General features: G+C 50.0%; 1 long non-coding RNA gene, 1 other non-coding gene and 1 pseudogene across 9 annotated transcripts in view; 1 reads left to right on the top strand and 2 right to left on the bottom strand.

The window, feature by feature from the left end:
• Positions 1 to 20276, top strand: part of LOC137774251 (uncharacterized) — a 79804-nt gene that overhangs the window by 56585 nt on the left and 2943 nt on the right. The window lies entirely within an intron of this gene.
• LOC137774344 (U6 spliceosomal RNA) lies at positions 6717 to 6823 on the bottom strand. Its single transcript, XR_011075865.1, has one exon. It is a non-coding gene; the product is annotated as a U6 spliceosomal RNA (small nuclear RNA).
• LOC137774338 (U4 spliceosomal RNA) lies at positions 17214 to 17338 on the bottom strand (annotated as a pseudogene).

Below are 20276 nucleotides of genomic sequence, written 5' to 3'. Positions count from 1 at the left end.
TTCTGTTTCTGGGTTGTTCCTTTCTTTTTCTTTTTCTTTTTGTGGTTTGATGATTTCCTCTTATTCTATGCTTGTGTTCTCTTCTTTTTGGTTTTTGTGAATCTATTGTATTTTTTTTTTATTGTATGTTTTTGATTTGTGGTTTCCCTGTTTTTCAGGTATGTTAATCCCTTCCTATATCTGCTTGCTTTAGACCGATAGTCATGTAGGCTCAAACACATTAAAAAAAAAAAAATCTGCATTTTCTTACTCTCCTTCCCCAAATTTTATGATTTAGATGTCCTTTTTTACATCGTCATGTTTATCCTTTTGTTGTTCCTTGTGTTTATCATCACTTTCACAAATAGGTTTTTTTTTTCTTTTTGATCTATGTACTGGCTAATTTAAGTGATTTATTTTCCAGTTATGATTTCCTTCTTCCTATATCTTCCTGCTTCTTTTCTATTTAGAGAAGACCTTTCTATATTTCTTTTAGGAAAGGTTTAGTATTGCTGTATTCTTTTACTTTTTGCTTTTCTGAGAAATTCTTTATTTCTCCTCCTGTTCTAAATGATAATCTTGCTGGGTAGAATATTCCAGGTTCCAGATTTTTCCCTTTCAAGACTTTGAATATATTTTGCCACTCCCTTTTGTCCTGCAGTGTTTCTGTAGAGAAATCAGCTGATAGCCTTATGGGGGTTCCCTTGTAATTAACTCTTTGTTTTTCTCTTGCTGCCTTTAGAATCCTCTCTTTAACTTTTGCCATTTTTATTATCATATGTCTTGGAGTAGGTCTGTTTGGGTTCATCTTGTTTGGGACCCTCTGTTCTTCCTGTATCTAGATATCTGTGTCCTTCTTTAGGTTTGGGAAGTTTTCAGCCATAACTTCTTCAAATACATTTTCAATCCCCTTTTCTCTCTCTTCTCCTTCTGGAATCCCTATCATGCATAGATTGGTATGCTTTATATTATCCCATAGGTCTCTTATATTGCTTTCATTTTTTTCATTTGGCTTTCTGTCTGCTGTTTTGATTAGGTAATTTCCATTATTTTATCTTCCAGGTCATTTATTCTTTCTTCTTCATTATTCATTCTGCTATTCATTGCCTTTAACTCAGCTTTCTCCGAGTTAAAGGCAGATGAATTTTCTAATTTTTCTTGGTTCCTCCTTATAGTTTCTAGTCCCTTTTTACAGTAATCTGCATTTCTATCGATAGCCTTTCTTAATTCCTTCAGTATTTTCATTACCTCCTTTTTGAACTTGGTGTCTATTAGACTGAAGAGGTCTGTTTCATTGTTTGTTCCTTCAGGGGAATTCTCTTGGTCTTTTAACTGGGGGTGGTTCCTTTGCTTCTTCATTTTGCTTAAATTTCTCTTACTCTGTGAGTTTAGGAGAAACAATTATCTACTGTAGTCTTGGAGGGCTATTTTATGCAGAAGCATCCCTGTGTAGAATGTGTGGGTTTAATATCTTTTTGGCCCGAGGGCTGTTGTTGGTTTGGATGCCTGCCGTCTCTTTCCTCAGTATGTGCTTGCCGTTATCCCCTTAGTAGTGGGTGTGCAGGTGCGTGGCCTGAACACACTCCAGGAAGGCAGGGGCAGCAGTTGGTGCCTGGTCCCTGGACCCTTGGCAGCAGGAGCAGTCTGCACCTGCCTCTGGAGTTCGAGATGGCAGTGAACGCTTACACCCACCCCTGGAGCATGTGTAGGTGGTGTTCTGCTGCCTGAGAGCACACACGGAGAAAGAAGCACCTATGGCAGTCCTGCCCCTCTTCTCGTGCACCCCCCCAACAATAGCACCTTCTCTCTCTGGTGGGCCCAGGCTTCTTCCCATACTCCCTCAGTTGTGGTGACCACACCCTAGCCCCCTCAGGCTGTCTCTGCACAGCCAACCCCAGCCCTGTCCCCGGGGTCTGACCTTCGAAGTCTGAGCCTCAGCACGCAGCCCCTGACCAGCCCAATGCAAGCGTCTGAGGCTGGGGAATGGACTTCCCAGTGTGTGGAAAGCTTTCCTCTTTCACAGCTCCCTCCCAGGGATGCAGAACCTGTCCCAATTCCTTCCTTTCTCTCTTTTTTTTTCTTTTGCCCTACCCAGTTACATAGAGATTTTCTTGCCCTTAGGTCTTCTGCCAGCGTTTAGTACATATTCTGTGAGAGTCGTGCCACATGTAGATGTATTTTTGATGTATTTGTGGGAGAAGGTGAGCTCCACATCCTACTCCTCCACCATCTTGATCCAATCTTTTGTCATATTTTAGATTCCACGTATAAGTGTTATCATATGGTATTTGCCTTTCTCTTTCTGACCTATGTCACTTAGTATGATAATCTCTAGTTACATCCATGTTGCTGCAAATGGCATTATTTCATTCTTTTTTATGGCTGAGTAGTATTCCATTGTGTAAATGTACCACATCTTCTTTATCCATTCATCTGTTGATGGACATTTAGGTTGTTTCCATGTCTTGGCTATTGTGAATAGTGCTGCTATGAACACAGGCATGTATGTATCTTTTTGAATTATAGTTTTATCTGGATATATGCCCAGAAGTGGGATTGCTGGATCATACGGTAATTCTATTTTTAGGGTTTTTTTTTGCCCCCTGCAGTGGAATCGGGGAGTCCTAATCACTGGACCACCAGGGAAATCCATATTTTTAGTTTTCTGAGGAACCTCCATACTGTTTTCCACAGTGGCTGCACCAACTTACATTCCCAACAACAGTGTAGGAGGATTCCCTTTTCTCCACACCTTCTCCAGCATTTGTTATTTGTAGACTTTTTAAATTTATTTATTTATTTATTTGGCTGCGTCAGGTCTCGGTTGTGGCATGCAGGATCTTTAGCTGCAGCAGGCAAACTCCCAGTTGTGGCATGTGGGATCTAGTTCCCTGACCAGGGGTCGAACCCAGGCCCCCCACACTGGGAGCATGGAGTCCTAGCCACTGGACCACCAGGGAAATCCCCTTTGTAGACTTTTTCTTTTTTTAATCAGAGGTACCCGTGTTATCCATTTTGTTAAAAATTTATTTATTTTGGTTGCTTCGAGTCTTAGTTGCAGCACATGGGATCTTCGTTGTGGAATGTGGGATCTTTCATTGTGGCGTGGGGGCTCTTCATTGCAGCACATGGGCTTCTCTAGTTGCGGCGCGCGGGCTTCTCTCTAGTTGTGGTGCACAGGCTCAGTAGTTGCGGCACGCAGGCTTAGTTGCCCCGTGGCATGTGGGATTTTAGTTCCCCAACCAGGAATCAAACCTGCATCCCCTGCACTGGAAGGCAGATTCTTAACCACTGGACCATCAGGGAAGTCCCCTGTAGACTTTTTTTTAAAATTAATTAATCATTTATTTATTTATTTTTGGTGTGTTGGGTCTTCGTTGCTATGCGCGGGCTTTCTCTATTCTTCATTGCGGTGTGCGCATTTCTCATTGTGGTGGCCTCTCCTGTTGCGGAGCATGGGCTCCAGGCACGCGGACCTCAGTCGTGGTGGTGCATGGGCTCAATAGTAGTGGCTCGTTGGCTCTAGAGCGCAGGCTCAGTACTTGTGGCGCACGGGCTTAGTTGCTCCGCAGCATGTGGGATCTTCCGAGACCAGGGCTCGAACCCCTGTCCCCTGCATTGGCAGGTGGATTCTTAACCACTGCCCCACCAGGGAAGTCCCCCCTGTATACTTTTCAATGATGGCCATTCTGACCGGTGTGAGGTGGTACCTCGTAGTTTTGATTTGCATTTCTCTAATAACTAGTGATGTTTAGCATCTTTTCATGTGCCTATTGGCCACCTGTATTTCGTCTTTGGAGAAATGTCTATTTAGGTCTTCTGCCCATTTTTTGATTGGGTTGTTTGTTTTTGTTGTTGTTGTTGAGTTGTATGAGCTGCTGATATATTTTGGAAATTAAGCCCTTGTTGTTCACATCATTTGCAAATATTTTCTCCGATTCCATAGGTTGTTTTTTCTTTTTTTTTTTTGCTGTTTGTTTTGTTTTGTTGGTTTCCTTTGCTGTGGAAAAGCTTGTAAGTTTGACTAGGTCCCATTTGTTTATTTTTGTTTTTATTTCTATTGCCTTGGGAGACTGACCTAGGAAAACATTGGTACGATTTATGTCAGAGAATGTTTTGCCTGTGTTCTCTTCTAGGAGTTTTATGGTGTCATGTCTTATGTTTAAGTCTTTAAGTCATTTTGAATTTATTTTTGTGTATGGTATGAGGGTGTGTTCTAACTTCATTGATTTACATGCAGCTGTCCAACTTTCCCAGCACCACTTGCTGAAGAGACTGTCTTTTTCCCATTGTATATTCTTGCCTCCTTTGTTGAAGAGTAATTGACTGTAGGTGTATGGGTTTATCTCTGGGCTCTCTGTTCTGTTCCATTGATCCACATGTCTGTTTTTGTGCCAGTAGCACATTGTTTTGATTACTGTACCTTTATACTATTATCTGAAGTCTGGGAGAGTTATGCCTCCTGCTTTTTTTTTTTTTTTTTTTTCCTTCAGGATTGCTGTGGCAATTCTGGGTCTTTTATGGTTCCATATAGATTTTTGGATTATTTGTTCTACTTTTGTGAAAAATGTCATGGGTAATTTGATAGGGATCACATTCAATCTGTAGATTGCTTTGGGTAGTATGGCCATTTAGCAATATTAAATCTTCCAATTCAAGAGCATGGCTTATCTTTCCATTTCTTTGAATCCTCTTTAATTTCCTTTATTAATGTTTTATAGTTCTCAGTGTATAAGTCTTTCACTTCCTTGGTCAGGTTTATTCCTAGGTATTTTATTTTGGGGGGCACAATTTTAAAAGGTATTGTTTTTGTACGTTCCCTTTTTTTTTTAACATCTTTATTGTAGTATAATTGCTTTACAATGTTGTGTTAGTTTCTGCTGTATAACAAAGTGAATCAGCTATACGCATACGTATATCCCCATATCCCCTCCCTTTTGCATCTCCCTCCCACCCCTCTAGGTGGTTGCAAAGCACCGAGCTGATCTCCCTGTGCTATGCAGCTGCTTCCCACTAGCTATCTATTTTACATTTGGTAGTGTATATACGTCAATGTTACTCTCTCACTTCATCCCAGCTTACCCTTCCCTCTCACCGTGTCCTCAAGTCCATTCTCTACATCTGTGTCTTATTCCTGTCCTGCCCTTAGGTTCTTCAGAACCTTTTTTTTTTTTTTAGATTCAATATATATGTATTAGCATACGGTGTTTGTTTTTCTCTTTCTGACTTACTTCACTCTGTATGACAGACTCTAGGTCCATCCACCTCACTACAAATAACTCAATTTCATTTCTTTTTATGGCTGAGTAATATTCCATTGTATATATGTGCCACATCTTCTTTATCCATTCATCTGTCGATGGACACTTAGGCTGCTTCCATGTCCTGGCTATTGTAAATAGTGCTGCAATGAACATTGTGGTACATGACTCTTTTTGAATTATGGTTTTCTCAGGGTGTATGCCCAGTAGTGGGATTGCTGGGTCATATGGTAGTTCTATTTTTAGTTTTTTAAGGAACCTCCATACTGTTCTCCATAGTGGCTGTATCAATTTACATTCCCACCAACAATGCAAGAGGGTTCCCGTTTCTCCACACCCTCTCCAGCATTTATTGTTTGTAGATTTCTCGATGATGGCCATTCTGACCGGTGTGAGGTGATACCTCATTGTAGTTTTGATTTGCATTTCTCTAATGATTAGTGATGTTGAGCATCCTTTCATGTGTTTGTTGGCAATCTGTATATCTTCTCTGGAGAAATGTCTATTTCGGTCTTCTGCCCATTTTTGGATTGGGTTGTTTGTTTTTATGATATTGAACTGCATGAGCTGCTTGTATGTTTTAGAGATTAATCCTTTGTCAGTTGCTTCATTTGCAAATATTTTCTCCCATTCTGAGGGTTGTCTTTTTGTCTCATTTATGGTTTCCTTTGCTGTGCAAAAGCTTTTAAGTTTCATTAGGTCCCATTTGTTTATTTTTGTTTTTATTTCCATTTCTTTAGGAGGTGAGTCAAAAAGGATCTTGCTGTGATTTTTGTCATAGAGTGTTCTGCCTATGTTTTCCTCTAAGAGTTTTATACTGTCTGGCCTTACATTTAGGTCTTTAATCCATTTTGAGTTTATTTTTGTGTATGGTGTTAAAAAGTGTTCCTATTTCATTCTTTTACATGTAGCTGTCCAGTTTTCCCAGCATCACTTATTGAAGAGGCTGTCTTTTCTCTCTTACCTCCTTTATCAAAGATAAGGTGACCGTATGTGCGTGGGTTTATCTCTGGGCTTTCTATCCTGTTCCATTGATCTATATTTCCGTTTTTGTGCCAGTACCATACTGTCTTGGTTACTGTAGCTTTGTAGTATAGTCTGAAGTCTGGGAGCCTGATTCCTCCAGCTCTGCTTTTCTTTCTCAAGATTGATTTGGCTATTTGGGGTCTCTTGTATTTCCATACAAATTGTGCAATTTTTTGTTCTAGTTCTGTGAAAAATGCCATTGGTAGTTTGATAGGGATTGCATTGAATCTGTAGATTGCATTGGGTAGTATAGTCATTTTCACAATGTTGATTCTTCCAATCCAAGAGCATGGTATATCTCTCCATCTGTTTGTATCATCTTTAATTTCTTTCATCAGTGTCTTATATATTTCTGCATACAGGTCTTTTGTCTCCTTAGGTAGGTTTATTCCTAGGTATTTTATTCTTTTTGTTGCCATGGTAAATGGGAGTGTTTCCTTAATTTCTCTTAAAAATATGGAACGCTTCACAAATTTACATGTCATCCTTGCACAGGGGCCATGCTAATCTTCTCTGTATCGTTCCAATTTTAGTATATGTGCTGCCGAAGCAAGCACTACGTTCCCTTTCTAGTGTTTCATTGTTGGTGTAAAGAAATGCAACTGATTTCTGAATGTTAATCTTGTATCCTGCTACCTTGTTGAATTCGTTTATAAGTTCTTGTAGTTTTTGTGTGGAGTCTCTAAAGTTTTCTATATGTAGTATCATATCATCTGCATGTAATGCCAATTTTATCTCTTCCTTTCCAATTGGGTACATTTATTTCTTTTTTTGTCTGATTGCTGTGGCTAGGACTTCCAATACTATGTTGAATAGAAGTGGTGAGAGTGGGCATCCTTGTCTTGTTCCAGATTTTAGCAGGAAGGCTATCAGCTTTGCACCATTTAGTATTATATTGGCTGTGGGTTTGTCATAAATAACTTTTATTATACTGAGATTTGTTCCCTTTATACGCTCTATGGTAAGAGTTTTTATCATGAATGGATGTTGAATTTTGTCAAATGCTCTGTCTGCATCTATTGAGATCATCATGTGGTTTTTGTCTTTGTTTGTTTATGTGGTGTATTACATTGATTTGCGTATGTTGAAGCATCCTTGTGAACTTGGGATGAACCCATGTGGTCGTGGTGTATGATCTTTTTTATGTGTTGTTGGATTCGGTTTGCTAATGTTTTGTTGAGAATTTTTGGGGTCCCATAGCTGCCTTCTGTAATTTTCTCCTAATGTCTGGGGCAGATTGAGTGATAAAATGGGTATTTACTAGGACTTGTGCTTCAGGGGTGTCGGGATTAATATTGGTATACTTTCTAAAGGCCTCCACCAAACTGCCCTGGAAGAGGGCCAGATTGTCATCTTTTCCCTGTGTTACTTCCTGTGTTGTTCTTCGTCATAACTAACAGTCTTAACAACACACCTTTTCATCCCTTCTATGAAGCAAGTTATCATGTGGTTCCTGTGTTCAAGCCCTCTACCTCCCTGTTGGTAGTCTCAGCGGGAATCTTGGTCAGGGATTGCATCCCCTCCGTAAGGTAGATTATATATCCTTGATTTTGGGCTGCCAGTTTGTTGGCATGTGCCCAGGCTGCACCAAGGATCCAGCTTTCCAAAGGTGCAGCAGGTAGAAACGAGGACCTGTGTGTCCCCTCAAGTAAGTTCATAGAACATTGTCAGCTGTGTGAATTCCTCTACGAACCAACTGGGGTCCTTTAGAAAAACGTCCAAATTTCTCTTTGCAAGTAGCTAGATCAGCCATAGGAAAAGGGGCATGGACTCTGATTGTTCCTCCACCACCAGCTGGCACTTCCCTTAAGGGACAGAGTCTGGCATTTGGAGGCTGGTAGGTAGCCCTGCTTCATGTAGTACTGGCAGGACTCACCTCCAGTAATGGAGGACAGGACAAAGCTAGAGGGATAAAGTGGTGGGATTTCCAGCAGCCCAGGAGGGGCGCTTGGGGCAGATGGTCTGGAAACTGTCCCCTCTTAGAACTGGGGGGTGGGGTGGGTAGGAGTTCCCGGTTGTGGACCTCGAGGAGGTAGACTCATAAGGGAATCATTTAAAACATCGAACTCCTGTGGGGGAAAAAGGCACTTTGAAGGGGTGTGAGCCAGGCACACCCAGCAGGAGTTTTTTAGATCTGGATCTTGGAATAGGGTCGTGACCATTTGGATGTGTGGGACTTCCCCCCATTTACCATTCCTTTTATAAAATACATCCAGCTGCAAGATGGTATTGTTTTGTTTTGATTTGATTTTTAAATATTTATTTATTTAGCTGTGCTGGGTCTTAGTTGCGGCACTCAGGATCTTTTAGTTGTGGCCTGCGGGATCTTTAGTTGCAGCATGAGGGATCTTTAGTTGCGGCATGCGGGCTTTTAGTTGCGGCATGCGGGATCTGGTTCCCTGACCAGGGATTGAACCTGGGCCCCCTGCACTGGGAATGCGGAGTCTTCACCGCTGGACCAACAGGGAAGTCCTAAGATGGTATGGTAATTCAATGACCCATTTTCCGGCCGGATCTCTTGGTCCCCTAGTTTGTATTGGGGCCATGGAGTATTGCAAAAGAAAATTAATTTCTTTTTTCTTAAGCCATCCTGTCTAAATTCACCCCAGTTAGCTAATATGCATCCTAATGGGGAGTTCTTTGGGGTGTTTGTAGTTGCCTCCATTTTTGGTTAGGATGTCATGACCAGCTAGGGACTTCAGTGGATAGACCCCCTCAAGGGGGTGTTGCAGAATTAAGTTTTGAGCATGAGAGAGGCAGCTTCTGGAGGGACAGTTTTCTTCCCATAGCTTGCAGAGCTAGCCCCAGAGAAGGCCTGGTCTACTGAGTCCCCCAGATGCTTCTAGACCTCGCAGGGCACCCCAGCTACAGGGCACTGGAGGGACTATCCTGTAAATAAGAGGGGGATTCTGCTCCATTGGTAGGGGTCATGTGGAGCCCGTTAGAAGACACAGGATTGATTGATTGATTGATTTAATTTTGGGCTGCTTTGGGTCTTTGTTGCTGCGCGTGGGATTTCTTCTAGTTGCTGGAAGCAGGGGCTGCTCTTTGTTGTGGTGCGTGGGCTTCTCATTGCAGTGGCTTCTCTTGTTGCGGAGCACAGGCTCTAGGCGCGTGGGCTTCAGTAGTTGTGGCACGCGGGCTCAGTAGTTGTGGCACGCGGGCTTAGTTGCTCTGCGGCACGTGGGATCTTCCTGGACCACGGCTTGAACCCGTGTCCCCTGCATTGGCAGGTGGATTCTTAACCACTGCGCCACCAGGGAAGCCTGAAGACACAGGATTTAGACCACTGAAGAATTCTGTGATCAGCTGGCCATGTCTGCCCTGGGTGGAAGATGGGACAGATGAGGTGTGATGGCCGTATGTTTGCATCCCTTCGTTGTACAGTCGGGGAAACTGAGGTCCAGAAAGCATCTCTCCTAAGACCACAGAGCAAATTAGAAACTAACTGCTTCTCCTTTCCTTCAAGTGGTGATTTCCTTAGGGCAAATTCCCAGGAACAGGACTGCCGGGTTGAAGGTTATGCATATTTTTAGGTCTTTTAACATAAGCGGGTAAAAGGCCTTCAGAAAGCATCTCCAGGTCCACGTCCTTGGCGGGTTGTGAGGCAGTTATACTTGTGACTCAGCCCTACTCTAGAAGCCGTTATACTTGTGGCCTGGGACAAAGGCCCCTGGAATCCCCCTGAGATAGAAGGACTCACCTGTACAGACATCAAGCCTCACCCTTCCCTCTGTGGGGACTCAGGGGTAGGCAAGCCAGCCCTGCCCTCCTGTAGTCTCATGGGGGCGCCACAGGTAGACAAACCCTCACAGCACTGGTTTGGGGGTAGTGGGCACAGCAAAGTTACTTAAGTCAGTCTGGGGAGGGGCGGCTTCCCAGAAGAGGCAATGCTAGGTCAGGTAGGAGGCAGCTGGCTGGGGACAGAAGGGAGAGTCCGTGCAGTCAGACCTTGGGGTAGCCTTGTCCTGAAGCCTCCCTGTGGCTGAGCCTGATCCCAGAATGAAACACTCCAATTCCATCATTCCTTCCCAGGCAAGGGTTGGGGTGTGGGCAGCCCCTCCCCCAAACTCCAAGTTATTAAACTTCTCTGGGCCTCAGTTTCCACACTCATAGTAAAATGGGAACCTGGTAGAGGAGTTTGGAGAGCTTGTGTGAGGTCTTCAGCTTCGAGCAGGGGTCATTACTGGCCCCAGATATCCAGGAGGCAGAATTCAACTTGGTGGGGGAGCGTGGCTGAGCCCACTGGCCGCCGGCTGAGGCCCTAGGACTCCCCCCAACCCAGAGTTCAGGCTCAGATCGCAACATTCAGAGTCCTACTGTCAGAGGAGAGAGGCCTGAGACCACCTTCCTGAGGGCTTGCCCACACCCCTTTCCCCTCTCTCTGCCCTCTGTCCCCTGAGACCCAGCCCCGGGGCAGAGTGGCCCAGCACCCTGCTCCTTGCACCCACCTGCAGGGTCACCAGACTGTGTTCCCCACCTTCAAGGCAGCACGTCCACCCCCTCGGTCCTCCTCCGGCCGGGGCACACCCTGCAGTGTGGCTGCTTGGGCAGTGCCTGAAGGTGCATCCCGGGGGCCTTACCCCAGTGGGGTGAGGTCCTTGGAATCCACTCCCAGCCCAGGGCCAGCGGCTCTGAGGGTGTCTGGGAGCTGCCCCCCGCCCCCGCCCTGCCCAGCAGCCACACCCAGTAACAGCTGCTGCTCCCATTCTCCCCAGGGCCTGGTGGCTCAGACAAGTCACTCCCACAGCTGGTGAGACAGGTATCTTTATTATCCCCACTGAGTGAGGCTCAGAGAAGTGAGGGGTCACTTCTGAAGGTGGGACTGCAAACCAGTCTGCAAAGCCAGACTCTCTGCTGGGCCACAAAACTCACCCCACTGGGACGCGGCTGTATGTGATACCCCCCTGGCTCAGCTGTTACCAGAGCTATGGTTCATGAGACATCTCTGATCCTGGCCACAGCCCCCAAGGAGGGAATGGGCTCATGGTGTAGAGGTGGCAGCTGAGGCCCAGAGAGGACAGAGACTGGCCCTGGATCACACAGCTTAGAGCCACTCACCGAGCCCAGGGCAGCAGTGGGGTGCACACCTACATAGAGGCTCTCAGGAGTCTTGGGGCCGAGGGATGGTGCTATCAGAGCATTGTGTGTCCTCCTCAGAGTGACCCTTCATGGGAGGTCAGAGGCTGAGGACAGAGTGGAGTCCCCTCCCAGAACCCTTGAGTCAGATGAGGTGACTATTTGGGGGCCTGTTGACTAATAGACCATGGTATGTCTGGCCTAGCAGGTGTTATACAAGAACTCGGGGTGTCTGAACTGGGAGCAGCCCTCAGTGAGTCCAGCCAGTGTGCGCAGCTGGGGAGACTGAGGTCCAGAGGGTGCAGGAACCTAGCTTCAGGCCCACTGCCCTTTGGGGCCAGAGCTGGAGCCAGAATCCAGAGCCTCGGCCTCCCAGCCCTGCTGAGGAACACTCGGGCAGCTGTGCCTCTCCCTTGAGCCTCAGTAGCTTAGTACAGGCTCAGCTTGGGCAGGTGCTGACCACTGCTGGGGCCTGAGCCTGGGGCAGAGCCTGGAGACTGAGGGCTGTGTTGGAGCTGCGACCCCACCTAGAGCCAGAAGTTGCCTGAAGCCCCATCCCCCCGACCCCCACCTTACCCTGATGGCAGCTGCAGCAGATCATTCAGGGATCCTAGGAACCCCCAGTGTCATCAGGCCAGGCTCCCACTTCTGTCCTCAGGCATCTTGAGGCAGCCTCAACCTCCATTCCCTGGAGGGACACAGTTCAGAGGCTGCCTTGGAATCGAAGGAGGTTGAAACTGTGATCAGAGCCCAGGTCTCGGTCTTTTGCGGCTGGAGTTATAGCAGGGGCTCAGCCCTTAACCCCCTCCCAGGGCCCTGGGCTTGAGTGGGCTGGGGCACCAGGGATTCTGAGGCTGGAGGTCAACAAGATGGGCAGCTGGGACAGAAGGGGCCTTTGGCCAGGTTTGGGAGGGAGAGCATCCACCTCTACTCCCAGGCTGAGCCTGGCAGCCTCTACCCAGGGCAGTGGCCCCACCCCCACATGTTCCTGGGAGTCTAGACTGGGGTGGGTGGTGTGCAGGGCGGGCAGGCTCTGGAGAGGGCAGGGCCAGGCATTTCCTGCTGCCGGGTGCCAGGCTCCAGTCCCCTGAAGGGGTGATTCTTTAGTCTTAGTCAGAGGAAGTGAGGCAGGGCAAATGGGCAGTGTGTGTGCAGTGCCGCCGGGCCTGGTGGGGCAGGGTTGGGCGGACGGGCAGCTGTAGGAACCAGGGAACAGGCCTGGCCCTGCAGGTCCCCCGCAGCCATACACACAGTATCTGCCCTCGACAGCCAGCCTGTTGCCCAGCACCCAAGTAGGGTCACCGGGAGACCAGACCCCGGTGGTGACCAGCCCCAGACTCCGGCTCCCTCCTCCCCAGTTGCTGAGGCTCTGCCGCTTGCCTGCTGTGTGGCTTAGACTGGTCACTTCACCCTGATTCTCAGGGTTCTCATCTGTGACGTGGAGAAAACTGTGGCACCCACGTGCCCCTGACTTTCTCTCGCCCCAGCATCAGGAACCCACCCTCCCAGTTTGTCCCACTCTTGGGTCCTGGGGAAGGAGCCCACCAGGGTAGAGCCTATCTCCTCCTTGAGCAGAAGGGGCGTTCCAGTCCCAGACTGGCTGCTTGAATGGTTTATGTCATGCAGATGTCCCCAGGGGTGACCCCCCAAGCGCCCTAGCCTTGGCTGAGCTACCTGCCTCCCCACCCTCAGGTGGCCCCCAGCAATTGGAGCCCCCCTGCACTCCACTGGGGGATGAGTTACCAACACCATGGCTGCCTGTGGGCACCCGCCACGAGGCCACCACCCTGTCCCACATCCCTGCTTCTGAGGCTGTGCCTGGGGCCCCTGATGTCAGGATTCTCGGGCTTCTCTCTGAGACAGCTCTGACTTCAGGGGGTAGGAGGTGCAGTTTCTGTCTTGATCCCCAGACTGGGACCTCTTCCCTAAGGCTCCACTGCTTTCCCTCTTAGGAAGCCCCAGCAAACGCTGGCCAAGTGGAGAAGGGAGGAAGCCTGCTGGCTCAGGGCTCCAATTCCCCATTCCCTAATAAAAGGAGGCAGAAGACAGCGCTGTGTGTGGGGAGAGTCTGCCCTGGGTAGAGCCCTGGCCCGGGGCCTCTTGGCCAAGTGCTCGTGGAGGGGAGGCTAGCTGAAGGGTGAACAGAAGTGGCCTTCAGCTAGCTCCCACCACAGAAGGTCACTGCGAGCAGAGGCTAAGCAGGGGCCTGGTGAGGACTCAGACCAAGAGACCTCCTCTGCTTTCCCCACCCCATGGGCCAGGGGCTCCTCCCCACTTTGGTGCTCTCATTAGGGGCCGGCGCTGGCTGAGGGCAGGAGCACAAGTGGAAAGTCTTACCCCTCAGGGTCAGGGTAGCAGATGGGGATGGAGCCTGGGAGACCATCTCACCCAGCCCCCTTCCCACAGATAGGAAGACCAAGACTCAGGAGGGGAAGGATGGGGGCAGAGCCTGGTGTCCTCGTAGGTCCTTAGAGCGTGGCTCTGGCCCAGCTTTTGCTGAGCTCAAAAGGTAAGGAAGGCGAGGAGGGTCTCCGGATGGATGTGGCTGGGCCGAACGGGGAGAAAGTGCTGGGCTCTGGCCGGGCTGGGCAGCCAGCCTCCCTGCCCGAGCCTGGGCTGGGTGGGGGCAGCAGGGCTCAGGCCGGCGGGCTGTTGATCCAGCCCAACAATGATGAAATGGCCCCTTTGTCCCACGGCGCCAAAGTTGCTGTGACTGGAGGAGGCGTGACGTGAAAGGGTCATTGTTCCGACTTGGGCAGCCACTCAGGGAGCTGGAGGACCGGCCCAGGGTCGGCTTCCTGCCAAGGCTGCAGCCCTGCCTGCTTCTGTGGCGGTTATGGTGTCCTGGGCTCCCGGCCTCCTACCCATGGCCAGCTCCCTCCCTGGGGCCATCCGGAGCACAGGTACCCAGCAAAGGTGTCCCCCTCCCTCCCCCTCCCTCCTCCTCTCTCCTCTGGTCTGGAACCATGATGTTACAGTGTTGGGGGCTGGGCTCTGCTTTTCATGCATGTGAACCCTGCTGGGCAGGATGCCTGGGTGCCAGGAGAGCTTGCGGGTAAAGCAGGTGTTTTGTCCTGGGGCGAGGAAACATGCCTGACTTCACATCCCAAGGCTCTGGCCTTCGGGGACCCCTCCCTGAACCTTGCAGATTAGGGGAGAGAGGCCCAGAAAAGGGAACTGGGTGGCCCTAGGCCACACAGCATTAGCTAGTCTGCTGACACCCAGGCTAGACCTACCTCCGCACAAGTCCCCACACCTGATTGACCTCCACTCTCTCTGGACACCTGAAACTCCCTCTTTTCCAGCTCCCACCCCTTTCCTGCCCCTCTAATCCATTCTCGCCTGAGCAATCCATCCCCGACCCCAGCCCACGATCTTTCCAAAACCCAAACCTGATCAGGTCCCTCCTTGGCTTCAAACCTGCCGTGTCCTCCCACACCCAGAGAAAGTTCCAGCTCTTGTGCTGGCATTCAAGGCCCTCACTGTGCTATAGCAGCCAAGGGTGAGAGGCCCTTTTGTAGAGACTGGAGTCTCCCTCAGCCCGTGTGGGGATGCTAACCAAGTAAAGGCCCTTTTATCTTCCCGGGGTCAGCCTCCACTCCTTTGCTCCCACAGGTCCTGCCCCCTCCGGTGCACCTCTCCCCTCCTCCTCCAGGTCCAACTGCCCCTGGCCTCTGGGGTTCAGGTGAAGAGCCAGGAGGCTGGGCAGGGTGCTCAGTGGCTGGTTCAGGCCCAAGCTGGAGGCCCCTTATCCCCACCCCAGGTGGCCCCGCTGGCTCCAGTGCCCAGAACTCCTCCCCGGCTCTCCACTGCCCCCAGCAGCTGGCATCAGGCTCAGCCTGACCCAGGCTAATTAAACCCTCCCCCAGCCCAGAGGAGGCTTTGGCTCCAGCTCTAGGCTTTTTTCCCTGGAGGGACGGAGCTAATTAACCGAGAGGGTTTAATTAATCAATTAGCGTGGCCTCCAGACCCCTCCACTTAGCCCACGTGGTGGCAGATATTTATAAACAGGAGCTCTGGCTGGAACTAGAGGGGAGGGCAGGCGACCATGGTGGGCACAGAGGCAGGGAGAACAGGGGCTGCAGAGGCCAGAGATCCTGTCAGTCCTACCTCCTCAGCATCTCCAGAGGCAGGTGCAAAATCAGCAACACCTGGACACGTGAGGACATGTACTCTGGGGACACATGCAACATCTCTGTGTGCGCAGGTCACGCAGGCCTGACATCCAGAGCTGGGCAAGTTCCCAGAGGTGCCTCAGACAGTGGCCAGAGGGATGATGATGCCCAGCTGGACCCAGCGTCCTGACAAGCAAGGCCTCCAGGGAATGGGGCTGCACAGAGGGCCACGGGAGCCAGAGGAGGTGCCAGAACCTCAGCTGGGGAAGAGGCTTGGAGGGCTTACTGGAGGAGGAGGCATTTGAGCCAAGCTCAGGGAATGGGGCTGCACAGAGGGCCATGGGAGCCAGAGGAGGTGCCAGAACCTCAGCTGGGGAAGAGGCTTGGAGGGCTTACTGGAGGAGGAGGCATTTGAGCCAAGCTCAGGGAAAGAGTAGGCAGAGTTAGCCATTTGAATGGAGCGGTGGGTGATGAAGAGTATTCAAGGGGAGGAAATAGCAGGGGCAAAGGCCTGGAGGCAGGAACAGCAGAAGCTCCATCTTTACCACAAGATGTCCCCTTCTCTGGGAAGCCTCCCTGACACCTTACCTTTTAGTATTGGGTGTCCCTGAGTCTCTGCCCCTCCAGCCTTTGCACTCTGGGACAGCCCGGACTCAACACTCCCTCCCAAGCCTCCCGAGGTGATGCCAGCTCTCCTCCTCCGCCTCCCCTGCCCAGCCTGGCCCAGGGAACCCACAGATGCATTGTAATCCCTTCAGAAAGGGGGTTATAGGCTCCCTCCCTCAAGATGCTGCTCCTAGGGTTGGCACCGGTGGGAGCCCAGGTGGTGTTGGGATTGGGAGGGGTCAAAGACCCCAAAGCCACCATGGACCTCTCAGGCCTGGGATATTTGAGAGTGTTACTGAGTCCAAGCTTGTACTGCTCACTGCATGACAGGCCAGTAAATCGAGAGACAAGTTGTTCGGGCAAGGAATAACGACTTTATTGAGAAAGCCAGCATACTGAGAAGATGGTGGACTAATGTCCCAAAGAACCACCTTACCAGAGTTGGAATTCAGGCTTCTTTCATGTTAAAAGGGGGAGGGGGTGTGGTTGGTTGGTTGTTGCAAACTTCTTGGTGTCAGAATCCTTCCTTCTTGCGTCTGTCCACGTAGCCCAGGTCATGATGTTCCTGTAAACCTCCAACAAGACAAATGTTATTCTCTCTTCTGCAACCTTTTATCTCTATATGAATGGGAAAGTGTTATACCTTTGAAAGTCAGAGCCTTGAGAATGGGCTGTCCTGTACATTTCAGGCTACAGGCAACATTCTTAACTTGTAGCAAAAGTAATAGAAGACAAAGGTTAGAGTAAAAGAAACAGGTCCAATATGGAGGCAGATTTGTTCTTCACTATGACAAGAGCAAGGATTCCAGAGTCAGCCAGACGTGCACCCAGACCCCAGTGCAGACCCTTCTCAACTTGCTTTCCTCGTCTGCCCACTGGGGACAATCAGCAGCCCCCTCCCAGGGCTGCAGGGAGGATTAAATGAGTTCATCATGTAAAGCCAGAGGGACTCGCACTGTTGATGGGGATGTAAATTGATGCAGCCACTATGGAGAGCAGTATGGAGGTTCCTTAAAAAACTCAAAATAGAACTACCATACAACCCAGCAATCCCACTCCTGGGCATATACCCTGAGAAAACCATAATTCAAAAAGAATCATGTACCACAGTGTTCACTGCAGCTCTATTTACAATAGCCAGGTCATGGTTTTCATATCTGTAAAACAACTCAAGAAATGTGCATCAGATACCATTATCTGGGTACTTCAATTAGCAATAATCATGCCTCGGATAATACCTCATTGGCTACGATACTGCCACTGCACAAAGCTATCTGGTTACTTCAGAGAGGGGCTACAGCAGAGGATATGGAGGAGGGGTCTGTCCCAGGAAGGCCCCATAGGGTCCTGCTAAGTTACACTGGGACCCTGTGTTCGCACCATGGGTCCTGCCTCCCATGAGGCTCAAGTGCTGCTGGTCCTGCGGTTGTGTCCTTCTCTCCCCATCTCCTCCCATGCTACAATGGTCCAGTCCCCACCACCCACTGTGACCATCCTAGCCTCCTCAATGTCCCCTGTCCTGAACACTTGCCCCTCAGCCTATTCTCCACTCAGAAACTAGGGGATCTGTTTTTTAATTTTTTAATCAATATTTTAAAAATTGAAGCATTGTTGATTTACACTGCTATGTTAATTTCTGCTGTACAGCAAAGTGATTCAGTTATATATACATTCTCTTTTTGTTAATATTCTTTTCCATTATGGTTTATCATAGGATATTGAATACAGTTCTCTGTGCTATACAGTAGGACCTGTTGTTTATCCACTCTCTATATAAAAGCTTACATCTGCTAACCCCAAACTCCCACTCCATCCCTTCTCCAACCCCCTCCCCCTTGGCAACCACCAGTCTGTTCTCTATGTCTGTGATTCTGTTTCATAGATAGGTTCATTTGTGCCATATCTTAGATTCCACATATAAGTGATACCATATGGTATTTGTCTTTCTTTGTCTGAATTACTTCGTTTAGTATGATAATCTCTAGTTGTGTCCATGTTGCTGCAAATGGCATTATTTCATTCTTTTTTATGGCTGAGTAGTATTCCATTGTGTATACGTACCACATCTTCTTTATCCATTCATCTGTTGTTGGACATTTAGGTTGTTTCCATGTCTTGGCTATTGTGAATAGTGCTGCTATGAACATAGGGGTGCATGTATCTTTTTTAATTCTAGTTTTGTCTGGATATATGCCCAGGAGTGGGAATGCTGGATCATATGGTAGTTCTATTTTTAGTTTTCTGAGGAACCTCCATACTGTTTTCCACAGTGGCTGCACCAACTTACGTTCTGGGGGATCTTTCTAGTGACAAGTATACCTTGCCAGCCGTGGGCTTAAAGCTCTTTAGGGGCTCCCCTGTCCTCTGGACCACACCCCTCCACCCCTCCCCCGGCCCATCCAGCCCTGGAGAAGGGGCTGCGGCCCCTCTTTGCTTGCAGCAGGGATGGAAGGGCCCTGGGACTGGAGGAGGAGGTGTGGACGTAGAGGGGCGGATGGAGATCCTACAGTTGCACAGAAGCCACAGGGTAGATGATGCCCCCTGGAGGTATGCGACGGAGCAGACCTGGGAAGGGGGCTGCCTTCCTGAGCAAAGGGGGTTTGGCAGGGGCCGGAGTCCCCTGTTGCCTGTCAGGGCTCATCTGGCCCAGCCAGAGACAATGGGGCTGAGGCCTCATCTTACCTCTGGGGAGTTGCTAATGATGGTCTTTAATGGCCTTGCCTGGGAAGGGATGACCTCACCGGGCCACACCCTGATGAGAGGAGGCTGGAGTCAGAGGCGGGCGGCTCCTCCATCGCCGTGAGACCTGCTTGGGCTTGTCTTGTCTGAGGAATGAGGGGGCAGTGTGTGCGCGCTCGTGTGTCTGGTCCTTCATGCGGCCAGAGGGAGAAGGCTCCCAGCCCGATGGGGGAGGCAGGACCTGGGTGAAAAGTCTCAGGGCAGCAGGGTGGGGAGGCCTTGCTTCTACTCAGCGTCTCTGGCTTCTGTTAAGGGTTTGGGTGTGGGTGCCGGTGTTCCCGGCCACATCCGTGCTGAGGCAGAGGGTCTGCCCGCTGCACACAGAGTGTCCGGGGGCAGGCCTGCGTGTGCCAGGTGGTTGGCGGCAGCAGGGCTGGGAGCAGGTTCCAGCACAGGCTTGCTGCCTGCCCCCGCCCTGCCCCATTCATCAGGGATGACTATGTTTGCACTCTGGGGAGGGGTCCTGTGGAGGTGGCCCCTCTCCTGAGGGCAGCCTCCTCCTCCCCCGGGCTCGGAGCAGGACCACCCTAGGGAAATGTTCATCTCTTTTGTGGTGTCCTTGTCAGACTCCCTTCAGGGTGACTCCTCCACAGTGCTACAAGTTCTTTCTCGTGTCCAGCCTTAGTCACTCTTGCTGTTGCACCTGATTCATTTATCAGAGGACAAGTTGAGGCCCCCATTATCCTGCCACCCAGTCTGACATCACTGAACTTCCCTCAGGCATGTTCCCACTCCTGGGACAGCCCAGTCGGCACAGGAAATGGCTGCTGGATGAATGTGCAAGTGAGTGAGTGACTGAATGAGTGGCCCAGATCCTCCTCCCATGAGAATGCTACGAAGTGGCTAAGAAGTGGATGAGGGGGTCCTGGGGGCCTGGGCTGAGATGGAGACAGAAATGGGGACCCAAAGGGAGGCAAAAAGAGGGTCAGGAGGAAAGAGATGGGACTGAGGGCACAGAGACGAAGCAGATGCAGCTGAGAGCCAGGTGTCCTCGAGCTCCACTGGCATCCAAGGCCTCAGCCAAAGATGGCTTGGGACGGACAGGGCCCACGGTGGGGACAGCACGGCCAAAACAAGGTGGAATAACAGGAGCTCAGAGTGAGGGACCATGAGGCAGGAACCTGGGACCCAGGGTGGGGACAGCAGTCCAGAGTAAGCATGGCCTAGACTAAGGTCAGAGCAAGGACCCAGGGCCCCAGCCACCCAGCCATGACCTATCCCTCTGCCCCCACCAGCAGGAAGCTGAAGGGAACCTCAGCCAGGCATGGTAGTGAGGTGGGAGTTTCTACAGATGAGGAGACTGAAGGTCAGAGGCCACCTGACCTAAGGTTGCATAGGAGGTAAAGCCCCTCAGTGCTGGGTTGGAGGAGCCAGCTCAGGAGGAGACTGCTACGCCCACCCCCCACCCTGTGCTTGGGCACGGTGGCACTGCCAGGCACTTACTCGGCCTGTCGAGGGCCCAGCCCCCAGC

The sequence above is a fragment of the Eschrichtius robustus genome, chromosome 12 (genome assembly GCF_028021215.1).
Source record: "Eschrichtius robustus isolate mEscRob2 chromosome 12, mEscRob2.pri, whole genome shotgun sequence".
In the NCBI taxonomy this organism is placed as follows: Eukaryota; Metazoa; Chordata; class Mammalia; order Artiodactyla; family Eschrichtiidae; genus Eschrichtius; species Eschrichtius robustus.
Note: the sequence above shows the minus strand (reverse complement) of the source record. Positions and strands in the feature narration are given on the sequence as shown.